The 14,891-nt window shown below is 30.1% G+C and overlaps 1 pseudogene; it reads right to left on the bottom strand.

The window, feature by feature from the left end:
* Positions 1-11,256: 11,256 nt before the first annotated feature.
* LOC129980706 (eukaryotic translation initiation factor 2 subunit 2-like) lies at positions 11,257-14,586 on the bottom strand (annotated as a pseudogene).
* Between the last annotated feature and the right edge of the window lie 305 nt (positions 14,587-14,891).

Below are 14,891 nucleotides of genomic sequence, written 5' to 3'. Positions count from 1 at the left end.
TTCCTAAACTTTCAGCACCACCTTATTTCACTGAAAGGTTATTGCTCTGTTGTGTCTATCATTTCTTCATTTCATGGTCAAATCTTCACCGCAGCTTTTTACTGTGACAGAGAACGCAGCTGCATAAGCTCTTTGGTAATTCAACGTATATTATTCTACCTTTGGTCCTATAATTTTAACCACATGCAAAGTTTAGTAGATTAAAGCTCCACCGGCACATAATCAAATCCCTCGTAGTCGCGTTTGACAACGCTATCTGGTCACAACAACTCCAGGTTCTCTAGAGGTAAACACTCAAAACATACAGAGCAATCCAGCAAGTGATATCAATGCTCGCAACTCATTCTGCGAATGATCGCTTGATGGGCGAGTCATTTTTCAACATTTTGTTTTGTTCGTTAGGCACGGCGCTTGTGAAGCGAGGTTCGACTGTATTAAAATCTTGTCCAGTGCTTTTAGATAGAAAATCCTTCAATTTAATCAGTATTCATATATTTTTTTCTGGTTATTGTATAAAATATAATTATTTGAAAACATAATCTAAAGAATAAAGCCACAAAAATATATTAGATAAGGTGATGAATTTCCACAAAAACGTTTTATATATAAAGTTTCCAAAAAATACTAATCGAGTTTATCGATTAGTTTAATAATATCGAGTTTTTTTTTCATAGTTAAAAGCCAATTTTAGTTCCAAAAAACATAAAATTCTTATGAAAATTCAGTAATTGTTCATTAAAAATATTTCTAAAAAATTAGCATTTAATTGGAATTACAAAATTATACACAGTTTTATTCCAAATAAATTTATTCTGAGTAATGAAAAAAAAAAAAAAAAACAGTAGAAAAAATTAAAAATTGAGTCGCCTGGAATATTTTAAAATTTCAAAAAATTAAATACCTTTTAACTTTTTTAAAAAATAATATTTTGTTTCAAAAAGTTTTTAAAAAGATATTGGACGCATTTATATTTTAATACATATGTATAAAAAATTTCATAACTATAAATGAATAATTTGCAAACACCTAAAAGAATCCACCGTCTCCTGAGATAAAATTTCGAGTAATTGACATTTTAATATCCAATGAGTGACAATAGCTTAAATTCTATACTAAATATCCTTTGACTTCAGTGAATTATCATTCTTGTTGTCATCTTGTTCTTCACATTGTATTTAATTTAACTTTTTGGGGGGGGCGGTGATATGAAAAGCTTGAAAAATTAAACATTCATGCTATTAAATTTGTTTAATATAATATACAAAAGCATTGTCAATAATGATAATTAATAAGCATTATAATTAATGCTATATGTATGGCATTATTTATAATGTCATTTTAATAGCAGTAATGATATATATAGCATTATTCCCCTTCTATATATTATACTAAATGAACGAAAGTCTAATATTTGTTAAATTTCTGATCATGAACATGTAAATAAGAAGTGAAGCAACTGTTAAAAACTACCTAAACTCTTCTACAGAATGTTTAAAAGAACACTTCCATGCGAAAACTTTTGAATTCTCCAAGATTTTACAATTTGTATTCATATTTAAAAAGCAATTTTTTTTAGCTTTCCTTTTAGCGTTAAATAGAGTGAGGTTATAAATTTAAAAGAAATGAAAGTAGTATTTTATTCTTTCTTCGAGTCGTGGCGAACCAACTGCCACCGTGATTTTCATAATGTTTACTCATTCATAGATATTTCTTTTTATTTACATCTGACCATCAATCTGAACACCGTCGCTGAGAAACTATTTGTTTCTTACATTTTTTTCCCCATTATTATTCTTGCTTGTGCCTCCAAGCTGTGTGATAAATGCTTTACAGTAAAGGACTTTTCAGCTATTTCGAACGGAATGGTGTAGTTCGCGGAAAAAAGGAGGAAAGAAAAAATCGTTTGCAAATTCGTTTGCTTTTCGTTCGTTTTATTGAATATCAGAGAGTTTATACATTCGTTGCGGTTAAAAATATTTCAAAAAAGATTGATGATGCTGGAAAATTACGTAGCCGGGTGTTTCTGAAGGATTTAACTTTCAGAAAAAGTGGATTTATAGCTTGATTTATCGAAAAGAACATAGAAAGTTTCTTTGAACGGCGGTTATAATAGATTCGAAAATGGATTTTCCATTCATACAGTGGATTCAAATAAAAGTGATAAAAGAGACATGAATTTGGATGCTTACGTACTAATATAGGAGGAAATTTTGAATGCACTAATATAAATTTTATTTTAAAATGTCATTGTCCTTTGGATAATTATATTTATTATCTGGTTTTCTATTGAAATCTTTGTTACTCATGATATTCCATTATATTGAATTAATACATTTTATTCATATTAAAAATGTGGGAAATTTAATTATTTTGTTTATGAACATTAATATATAATTTGTCATAACTGATTTTTTAAATTTCCGAATGTGTAAAAGGAAAGAAAAATGTAATGCATTTATTTTAAAATTACTTAAAATATTTAATGTTAAAAAAAGTAAATAAATATTTTAAAACAAATTGCATTTCCTTTCTTCACGATAATTTTATTCCTTTATCGTACCTTTTACGAAAATGTAATCACAGCCTTCACTTTTAAATGTAGATTTCTTCTAAAATAGAATTTGCAATTTTCCATAAGATCCCTGAAGATTTAAATATAATTTAAGAAGGGGAAAAAGTCTTTAAATCAAGGAAAGAAAATCACTAGAGTCTCAATATTTTATGTTGACGACGATTTAGAATTCACAAAGTAGAATATGTCTAGTAAGATTTTCTAGTATGACATAGAAAGAAAAATATTTTAATTCTACTTGATTTACGTAAATCTATATTAACTTCATTAAAGTTACATTCAGTTACTTTTTCCTATCTAAATTATTGGGATACACTATTTTTCTTTTTTTACAAATTCAAAATTAAATTATTCCTAATTTTTTCATTTTTCATTTCCGAAATTCGCTTCTATTTAATAAAATTTTACAGAATCATATTGAGTTTTTACATTCCTTAATTCTGTAAAACTTCATGATAAGCCATACATTCAGAAATTTTTGGTTATGCTTTTAATGATACGTTTTTATATCTTTCTCTACAATTTCATACCGTATAAAAAATTTTGAAATATGAGGAAGTCAATGAAATATAGAAATCAAACATATCTTTGAAAACATAAAATATATTAAATTATATATAAATGATTTAAAATTTTTTTGTTAAATCATCAGTTGGTCTCAGAAAATGATAAATCTGTGAATTTAAACCATGAGAATAAAATTATAAGACCATCAAAAATTTTCTACATAAAAGTTAAATTCATTTTAAAATTTTAATATGAATAAGAAAGAAAAAATAATCATTAATATAAAAGCAACGTGTACAAATTTTAGTTTTCTAAGAAATGAAAAAAATACTGTTTAGTCATCATAAACTACAAATTTTAAATAACAACAGATATAGATATTTTAACCCTTTCTAGGGCCGTGGGAAGTATGCTTCCCACCAAATTTATCAATCTTTGTATGAATTTATGTAGTTTGGCATAAGTTCTGACAAATTTTTTTAGTAAAACAGAAACTAAGATACTTCAGTTCTTTATCTCACACTAAATTATGTGTCTAGATTTGTTACTTAATTATTAATTAACCAAATTAAATTTATCTAATAAGCTAAATGAATCCCTTTTCTTATTCTAATTTCAAGCCTAAAAATATTTTAACATAATATGACTAGAAAAAAAAGGTCCTTTAAAGGGTTAAACAATTTTATGACAAGAAAAAAAAATTAGAATTGTTTTTGCCTGAGATAGATAGAAAATACCTTCAATAGGATCTTTCATCTAGGTTTTGGATCATTATTTAAAAAAACATTTTATTAAACTTTTCGAATGAAGTCATCAACTAGAGTGGACATTTTATCCAAAGATCCCTGATAGTTTTTCTAGAAATCTGTAATCATTTTCATTTATATTTCAAGTAGCATTTTAGACATAAGTCAGACGTAAATAATTATATTATATTTTTTTTAGCAGACTAGAAAAAAAAGAGAGAGAGAAACCTTCTATTAAATGATTTTAAATTAAAATAAGAATATCGATATTTCAAGACTTTTTTTAAAGCAATATATATAGTTTTCCAGAATAAGTAAAACTTATTATACACATGATGTAAAAAAAAAAAAAACGCTGTATAAATATTGCATGCTCATTATTATTCAAAAGCTGATCTAAAAATAATGACGCAAGAAAAAAAATGCCAAACGATTTTTCCGTCTGTGACATCTCGTTCTATTCAAATTTTTATGTATTCATCGGAGCTCCATTTCTCTTCCAAGAGTTAATTAAAAAGTTCAAGAGAATCATTTATCCATCTATCACTGATGAATATTCTCTTTCTTTCTTTATTGAACTTTCTTCGTGACTTTAATAAAGAAGAAAGAGTCATGACCAAACTATTTTAGATGTTTTGTATGCATGTCGAATAAGAGATAGTTTCCTTTAAAAAAAATTTGTGAACTTTTTTCCCTTCATTTTCTTCCAGGAAAGTAAATACTGAAGAAATATAAAGCTCACTCATGTGTTTTAAAGAATCTCTCAGTCGGGATCGATAAAGAATGAATGATGGTGAAAGATTTCTGGTTAAAATACTTTCGACAAAGAAGAATTTCAATTTGTTTCCTCTCTTGTTCTTTTAAGAGAAATATTGTGAATTGGAAGCATTTAGATGAAATATGTGATGGATAGAAACAAAGTAATTACTAGGAATGTCTTCTGTATTTCTTTTGAAAACGGTAGTTGGCCACTCGGATTTAAAAAGAAAAAAATATTTCTTCATTATTTAAAAAAGAACTTCTAAAGCTTAAAATATTGTTTTCCTCATTTATTTATGCCTTAAAAATTTCTTTTAAAAGAATAAATACGTGTATCCTTAATATAATGGAATGCTTGGTCACAAAACAAGATGTTATAAAGAGTAAATTATTCTGTGCTTTATATTACTCATTTTTTATTACTAATAAAAATCAATGTATGTGTATGTGTTGACGTTCTACCGCCAATCTGCTTGCCATAGAACTACCGAATCTGGTACATATGTTTTTAGAGGGTACATATGTCTTCTAATAATTTTAATTTATTAAAATTAATCAAGTTTTTGAAGTGTTTCATCGCAACTTTTGAAAACATTGTAACACAAAACTGATTTTAACTGATTAACACTTAAGAATTAAAAAAAAATCGATTAGTCATAATTTTGGGCATATTCTTCGTCTCTTATCATTTAATTTAATTTTAATTAGTTGCTTTTGTCTTCGTCAGTCAAACAACATTAATATTAAAATGAATCCTTCTTCTATAACTTTCAAGAATGAATGAAAATCAGACGATTAAATAATTTGTGAAATAATAAAAATATTTTCAATTTCTGCACAACATTGTTGAAAATTAGACAAAAATATTTTTTTAAAAATCATCGATATTCAAAGAAGAATTGCACGATTTTTAAAGCAGTATCAATAAAAAGACAATTTTTTTTTTATTTTAAAATGGCGTAAATTATGTTTTTCTGAAAAAAATATTTTCGGAAATTATCACAAGAATTCAGTTTAATTTTTTAGTTAATTGAAATTCTAATAATTTGTTTAAAAAATTGCTTCAATTCTACCATTTAAAGTATATATGTACCAAATTTGACAGGTTTAGGTCAAATGGCTAGCACTATTTCATTTTAAAAATCGACCACAATGGCACCATTTGAAATGAAAAACGACAATTTAAGAACAGAATTTTTTTTCTGGTCCAAGAATTCTGACTTATAAAAAGTACTTTTTTTCAAAAAATAATGCAGATGTTGAACTGAAATTTTTAACTGTTATTTTCTTCTATATAACACATATTTAAATATAATTCCAAAGTTTCACTCAAATTAAAAATAGTTTTCCAAAATGGCACTTTTTATAAAATTATTCATGAAGTAATTGAATTATCATTACTCTTTTCATGTAGACATTTTTAATATCTACAACTTTTTAATCTAACTTTTCTTGAGGTTGAGAGCTTCTTTTCTTAAAATTTGGTGTTAAAATTTTCATCTCTCTCCACCTCTTATCTGGTAACATATTCGGATTCAAATTTGTAGGTCAATTCGCGCCAATAAAATTGCTATGATGTATCTCCCCCGCATTTGGTTATTTTACATGAAAATTTAACTAGATTATTATCTAAGTAGGCTCATGTCCTTTGGCTTTGTTATTGCTAGATTAGATATTCATCTTAATGTATATGACGTTTTATTTTTTTATCTTAAATTTAAAAAACAACAACACATTTTAACGTAAAGAGAATAATCCTACGATACACTTCAGAAAGAAATTTTTTCTACTGATATTTTATTCTTTGCTTTAAACTGTGTTTGTTAAGAAAACCTGTCAAAACAATTAAAGCAAATAAAACCACAAACGAATCACACACACACAAAAAAAACGTTATGTCACCACAAATTGCAATGAATGCAAATTCAATGATCATTGTGAGAAAATTGGTCACTTTGGCGATTACAGTGAAGGTTCTGATATTATATTCATAGTTTGTGTTTCTTGAGAAAACCTCTCAACAAAAAATTTGAAATAGTGAAAACCACTCGATTTTTATTGAAAAGAAATAAATCTTATCGTCCTCTAAGCAAATATCAGTCGAAGGACTAGAAGTTATACGTATAATGTAGAAAATGTAGATAAAATGTTATCTACTTATTTTCTAAAATTTGAATATTTTAATTCAATTCAGAGCTATTGAGTGTTTCGAAATTGATTGTGGCAAATGCTATGGATTTCTTAATTTTCTTTATTAAGTTTCTGTTGGACAAAGAAAAATAAGAAAAATGCCAAAGCAGATTACATCGAACAAATTTCTAATATTCCTTTTAAAATCTTTTTGATTCCAATTTGCAAGTTCTTAATAATTTCTAATGTCCCATAATTTAAAAAAAAATGTAAATATGAAGATGAAAAATAAAATTTCTTTTTAATGATTTAGTGGTTTTGAATGACGAATGATTTTCGTGAAGAAATATTTAATTTTTTCTTCTTCCTGCTAATAATGAAAGATTTAGAAAAGATTTGAACTTTTAGTACGAAACATAGAGCAGGATAGTATTTTAGATTTCACTTACATATTTTCTTTCTAATTTTTAAAATTTATGCTTGATTATGCAGCAATTATAGCACGCAGATATAATAGAGATAATTTATTTAATAGTGTTTTAACGAATGCGTAAAACATTGTCGTTCCTCTTATAAATGCAGTTACTAAAACAATGAATAATATTGCTGTAAAATACACATAAAAATAGTTTGTATAATTTATTAAATATACATATTTAAGAATAAATAATATGTTGATAAAATTAACATTACTAAAAATGTTATTTCCTTAATTTTAAAACATATAAACATGATTTTAATGCAATTACACACTTTGAAAGTATTCATAAAAATTAAACGTTTTCGATTGGTATTTAATAGAAAATTGAATTGCAATTTTAATAAATTCTTTCTTATTATTGTTGGGAATTTGCAATATTGTTTCCCTTCGTAGTTTGTCTCATTGAAAGGAAAAAAGATAAATAGATATTCTTAATGGATGCAAAGTCCTGGCGAGAAATTTAGTCATTTTGGCGATTACAGAGAAGGTTCTAAAACATGCCAAAAATGGTTTATGGTGCTATATCTCTCATTAGCCGAATCATGAGATTCTTTTAGAAAATTTCATATATTTTAGAAAGACTATAAAAGGAAAGCGTTTATAGGATTTTTATAAATATAAACCCGTGGAGTGACCTCTGTAACTGCAGTCTACAAGCGATCAGAAGAGGATTTGCTTCTTTCTTTGTAGAATTGATCGTAGAGCGAGTTCTTTAGCTGCAGTTTGAGGCTATTACTGCTTACTGTCTGTTTTGTGAGTTTCAATGTGCTTTTTTTTGTGTGTCCAGGCTGTGTTTAATTAGCAGCTCTTCACATTATCTTAGTAAGTAAGGGATCATTATCCTTTATCAACTTATGCCAGAGTCACCTCAGAAATGGAGATGAGAAGCTTCTGGTATGGTGGTTGGCTCTCACCACACAGTGGGAACAGAAATGCAGGCAACCACCTATATCGATGAGGGGACATCCTTCCCACGGGAAGATTTGTACCGTATCCTGTGATGGCTCTTAGGACACAGCCATAGTTCCGTCCAGTGTTTCTGTTGCGGCGGTTTGCTCATTCATATTTACCCATGTGCTTACGAGCACGTCGGGGTAGCTTGTTAAGGTTATGTTATTCACTATCGATTTTTTCAGTTTTGTATTGTCCACAAACCAGACAGATTTCCTAACAACAATAATAATATACCATCTGCCTCAGTTCTATTTTCAAAATTCCGTGAATAGATTTTCTGATCACCCCAAAGAAAAATATGATATAAATGAGTACCTTCCAAAAGATTTTGAAGCAATCATTTCAGAAAATTCTCTAACCTCTTTCGTTATTCTGTAGTGAAATTTAGCAGTTAATTGACAAGTAGTTGCAGAATACAATTAATTTAAGATGGTAATCCTTACCATGAGGAACCATTATTTGTATTGTAATTTTTTCAGGAAGATACCATGTAAATCTTTTCCATTTTAGAGTACGCATACCAAAAGAGTATTAGTATAGCAGTTTAATATTTGTATTAGTATTATTATCTAATTTACATTTATTATTCAGAATAAACATTATCTTAATAATCATCTTCACTATAATTAAGATATTATGTATCATCTTTCTCTTGGTTGATAAATGGCGGTTCAGCATTATGTAGTGGAGGGTGAGTTCTCTAGTTTAGTTTAGTTATATTAACGTCCCGTTGTAAAACAACACTAGGGCTATTTTGGGATGGACATCGTAATTTTAAATCGCGGTCAGATGACGAGGACGACACCTGAGCTGTCTCCCCCATCTCCACACAACACCAGCGGGAGGACGTTTGGCATGACGGATTTAACGTGCAACAGGCCCCACGATGGTTCTTCGGTGGAAGCGGGTTCCGAACCTAAACCCTACGACTAACAAGCCGAGACCTTACCACCAGGCCACCTTCACCTTGGGTGAGTTCTCTAATCTTTCGTTAATTGTTTACTTTCGTTATGAATATTTCGGACTTTTGTCCTTCATTTTCTACATTTTTGATTGCCTTATCTTATATTTATAAAGTTGAAATGTTAAATCACGTTTACTTATTTTCTGACGTTTTAGAATTCTGAAAGTTTGTACACATTTGTCAGAGCATTATTTGAATAATTTCAGAGCTTAATTACGAGTGAGTGAATTAATTTAATTATGTGTTAATTACAATACATACGATTGACCGCATCAAGTACTGTGTTTTAAAAATATTTAAATCAATATTCTAAAGAATGATAATAAATGTAATGATGAACTATAGACTAAAAGTAGAATTTTATCAGAATTAAAAAAATATATAAGTACATAAATGAAAGAGCAATTTTTTAAAAAAATTATTAATAAAAATGTATTAAATGAAGCAAAACTTATATTCGAAAATCCTCTTTATTGTTAACCACCTTGAACTTGGTGAAAGGCAATTGCATAGAAAGTAACAACATTCACTGAATAATTTTAAATACTTCAAAAGTTTTGCAGAGGAGGCAAATAACTGGCAGAATAACCTTATATTGCACAATTTATGTGGTTTTTAACTCAAACTTCTTTTCAGTTTTGTAATTTATATTTTGATACCTTGTTATTTGTTGTAACAAGATTTTTATATATAATTTAACCAATAAAGATGTTATGTCTGGTCCCGATGCGAGCAAAGTTATACAATTGTTACGTCATGCCATGCAAGAGCGCCACCTATAACAATTATGATCTTGTACATTCGAATGTTGGAACCCGTTGGGAGCAGTTGTACAAAATAAAGCCTTAATAACTGTAACGTCATCTGTATGTTCTACTACTATACATCCATTTATAATCGACGAAAACATTGGTCAAAAGCGAGCCGGAGCAAATACCATGGATACAAAAGTTGAAAAAAGCGATGGCCAAGATGCGGTTTCAGAAAATAAACTAAATAAACTGAAAGGCTCAATAAAAACTACTCTGAAAAGAATCGAAACTTTTAGTGCAAAAAATCAGCTTCCAATGGTATTAACAAGCGAAATTAAGGAAACTTGGACCATTGCAAGCACAGTTGGATAAGATATCCGAACAATATTGTGGTAGTGAAACATCAAAAGGCACAGAAACCATCCTGGAAGATATTGAACAAATAATTATATGGATTGAAGAAACAGAGGTAGGTCTGAAAATACTATTAAATTCAATTAAAAATGAATTGAAAATAAACTCTGTTTCAAAGGATAATGCAGTAAATAAAATCCGACTTCCGGAAAGTCCATTACCAGAATTTTCTGGAAAAATAGCTGATTTTGCAAATTTAAATTTATTTGTTAATTTAATTAGTAACAATGAGCAATTAAATGATTCTCAAAAGCTGTATTATCTCCGTGCATGTTAAAGAGAAGAAGCTAAATTATTAGAATTATCTAGTGATAACTTTCACTCACTCTTTAAAGCATTATCAGATCGTTATGAAAATCAACATTATTTGATAGACTCTGATATACTAGAAATAATAAATTTTGAGAAATTTCGTAGCGAATCTGTTAAAGAACTATTCGCTTTAATGGACTGAGTTAATAAAAACATCGGAACGTTAAAGGTTCTTAAATTCGAACAAAATAAGCCATCTGATTTAATGCTAGTAAACATCATTCTACAAAAAGTAGACAAATAGACAAGGAAGCAATTCGAGCCTTCTCTAAATATGTCAGAAATTCCTACATTTGAAATTTTGATGAAATTCCTAGAAAAGCGAAGCTTTTTGTTAGAAAGTATTAACCGTATTCCGAGTAAATACGAACGTCCACAAAATACGAGCGTATCTAAACGAGCGAAAACACTTATAGTTAACAATAAAAATTCCAATGATAAAGCTTGCATTTTATGCAAAAACTATCACGCACTATTTAGATGCGTTTCTTTTCAAAATATGTCTATGAAGGACAGAAAGAATTTTGTTAGGAATAACAAATTATGCATTAATTGTCTTAAATCTGATCCGGGGATATGTAAATCAAAATATTCTTGCAACATTCCAAGTTGTAGTAAAAGGCATAATTCGCTCTTACATGATGATTCAGCTGAAATTCAAGCTATCACTTCAGATTCAAGGGCACGGGCGAGCGAAAGCCAAACAGATGCTGAAATGAAACCGAAACTAAACTTACAAACCGAAGTATCTGTTGACATTGAATCTGGGAGATACTAAACGGGTGATAGAAGCGAGTAAATCGGTTATATTAAACACTCTTCTTATTTATGTGAAAACAATGTTCTTAGACAATGCTTCGACTTTATGTATTCTTCGAGAAGATGTAGCTAGGAAATTGGGAATCAAATTAAAATCTATATAACAAGGTGCAACTGGTATAAATGGAATTGCGCAATTTATAAAACACGCTGCTAACATTGAAATATCAAATCGAGATTATTCCTTTTCACACATGGTGAAATGTTCTATTCTTCCTAAAATAACCGATGAGATTCCTGTATCGAAATTAAATATATCTGAATTAAATATTCCCTCTTCAATTGAACTAGCTGATTTCAATTTCCACACATCAGGTCAGTTTGATATACTATTAAGAAGTGAGCTGTTTTTTGAGATTTTAAAACCTGAGCAACTTCGTCTGCAAAATGGAGATGTAATATTACAAAATACAAAGTTTGGTTATTTAGTTACAGGCATTCTTCCTCAGTTACCTCAACAAACCAATTGTTATCTCGTAAGTGAACCAAATTTAGATGCAGCAGTTCAACAATTTTTTGAATTAGAATGATTGCCGGGTAATGCTAAAGAAATAAGAAAGAACGAAGAAGAAATGTATTGTGAGGAACAATTTGTTAAAACCTATAACAGAGATAAAACGGGACGATTTTTATTTCAGTTACCTATAAAATAATTGCCGAATCATTGTTTTGGTGTGGCTCTGTCTTGATCCACATCAAAACAATAGTAGAGTTCGTTCACAATAAAGTCACATCAATGGGTAATTGCAGAATTGGAACTATCTTTTTCACTAATCTGGATAACAACAACGCGGCCCTTAAGCTAGTTTTAAACTCTCCAGATTGAGTGAAACACTTTAAATAGACAACAGCAGCATAAGCACGTTCTGATGCGTCAGAAAATCCATGAATCTCAAGGCAAACTGCATCAGGAAGTAGAATAAACCTTTGAATTCTGAAGTTATTTACTTCCGAAAGTTTTATGTAGAACCTTTTCCATTCTGTCATTGCATCAGATGATAATTTTTCATTCCAGTTCAATTTTTTCTTCCAAAGTCCTTGGATAAATATTTTTGCCTTGGTAATGAGAGGGCCTAAAAGTCCAAGTGGATCATAAAGACTCGCTATTTCTGACATCACTTCCCTTTTTAAATACGAGTCCTTAGGCTTGATCTTTACCTTATAAGTAAAGCAATCTTCTTTTGGATCCCAAAAACATACCTAATGTCTTTACAGAACTAACACCCTGTTCTTTCGGAAATGAATAGGATATGGTAGATATGTTTTGTAGTAAATTAGAGTTATTAGCGACCTATTTGTGAAGCTCAAATGCAGCTCTTCTGAGGAGTTCAGAAATCTGGGTTTGAAAATTTTTAGTATCTTCTAGCATTGCATCACCTGGCAATGTCATCCATGTAGAAATCAGAACAAATCACATTTGCAGCCTTAGGAAAGTCCTTTTTTCTTCATCATCTGCTAAAACCTTTAAGGTCCTGGTAACCAAAAAAAACTGCCGAAACTGTTCCATAGGTTACTGTAGATAATTTGTAAATCTTGACATGAGCATCAGCACTTGTATTCCAGACAATAAGCTGTCTCTTTGAGTGGGATCGATAACTATTTGTCTGTACATTTTTTTTAATATCTGCGCTAAATTCGTATCTGTGTTTTCTGAATCTACGTATTATGGAAAAAAGATCTTGCTGAATAATACCTCCATTTAGTAAAATGGAATTCAGAGAATATCTGTTTTTTTTTTGCATTAGCATTAAAACCCACTCTTAAGGGAGTCGACGTTTTCTCAGGTTTATATATCGCATGGTGGGAAATGTAATAGTTCGCATTGCTATCAGCTTCAATTTTAATCTCCTCCATGTGTTCTAAACTCTCGTATTCTCGAATAAATTCCTATATAAGGTTTTCATAGTATTATTTTTGTTTGCGGAGATTGAAACACTCACAACAGATTGCCGTTGGAAACATGCAAGTATCAAAAACAATGCTGCTGACACTATTTCTAAAGGATGCAGTGCATATGAACTCATAAGGAATAAAATGTGGTTTTCTGGTTCAGATGAACTTACTGATGAACCAGTAGATAATCAATCCATGCAGGATTTTTCCTGCTTTTATTTGTATTATTTTTTTCTTCGGGTAGAGGCCGCACAATAGCTGAACGAAGGTTGCGTATTTTTCGTCATCGGATTACCAATATAGCTATTTGGAGATAGAGAGGACCGAACTTGCGTTTGGAAAGTTTGGTTTCGTAGCTGAGTAACATGACCATGAGACAAGTGATCACTCCTGTCCAGAGGCTATTATCTGGCTTATAAAGCTTCACCACATTACTCCCCCTCCAGTGAGTCGGAGGTGAGACGAACGATATTTTTTCTTATTTTTGCTGGCATAGCTGCTCCTTTGCCAGTGATTGCTTGAAAACCAGACTTTATACTTGCTACTGCACATCCAGACCCGCAATATTCGCACTGTAGGAAAAATAGTCTAGTATCGTGTCGGGAGAACGAAATGTGTTGCAAATGACATATTCTTTGATGTAACTTCTCAAAACACTTTCGATCTGTTTCTGATCGAATCTCCCTTTTATTATGAGTTTGTTATTATTGTCCACGGATCCACTGGTACGCGCTTCACTAGGAGGAAGGATTGCACGTGTTGAGAAAGGAGTTGGAGAAATCAGCACGTTTCTATGAAGTTAACAAAAGAAGATTTTTTTTTGTACTGATTCGTAGAATTTGGGAAGGTTTCATTATTAATTTCTTCTTACACTCGACATCCCTGTTCGGATACTTCTCTCGCATGATGTCAAACACTCGTTTAAGGAGGACCTCGTATGTGTAATCAGCATTGTTATCGGTACGTCTCGGTATCAACGAAATTTCAATTGCATCAATAGTGCTTGAAACAGAATCGGTAATAGAAGACGGCAATTCGTCGATATTGCTTCTCTTTTTCTTATTCTTTTTCAAACTTTGGAAACTCAAGTCGTTTTCCACATTAAGTGCTGAAAGCTCATTAGGCTTGTCATTTGAAATAATCTCATTCTTTTTTAACAGTTTCGACAGACTCCAATCCAACAGGTAGAAATCTGACACTTTCTTCTTTTTCTTTTGTCCGATGAACTCCAATAATTCTGGATTAAAGTTCTCGTCTATCTGGGGTGGTTTACTTTCTTCCATCATCAAACAGAACTCCCCAACTCTCCTTTGGAATTTTATTTCTTATAAGCAAATTTTCTGAAATGTGATTCGAAAGTGATAAAAGATCTAACTATCATGAAAAGGTTCAAAATGTAATTGCAATCCCGCGAAATGGAAAGTTGTAAGCAATAGGATTGAGGAGATCCAAACACTTATATCATATTGCCATAGGAGTAACGGATTTGTAGAGGCAAGGATAGAACCTGGGACCTTGTGGTTCGCATCCCAGTAACATGACCACAATACAAAAGCAATCACTCTTGTAGCGTAGCTGTTAACTGGCT

The sequence above is a fragment of the Argiope bruennichi genome, chromosome 8 (assembly GCF_947563725.1).
Source record: "Argiope bruennichi chromosome 8, qqArgBrue1.1, whole genome shotgun sequence".
Taxonomy (NCBI): Eukaryota; Metazoa; Arthropoda; class Arachnida; order Araneae; family Araneidae; genus Argiope; species Argiope bruennichi.
This window is presented reverse-complemented; position numbering and strand designations above follow the sequence as displayed.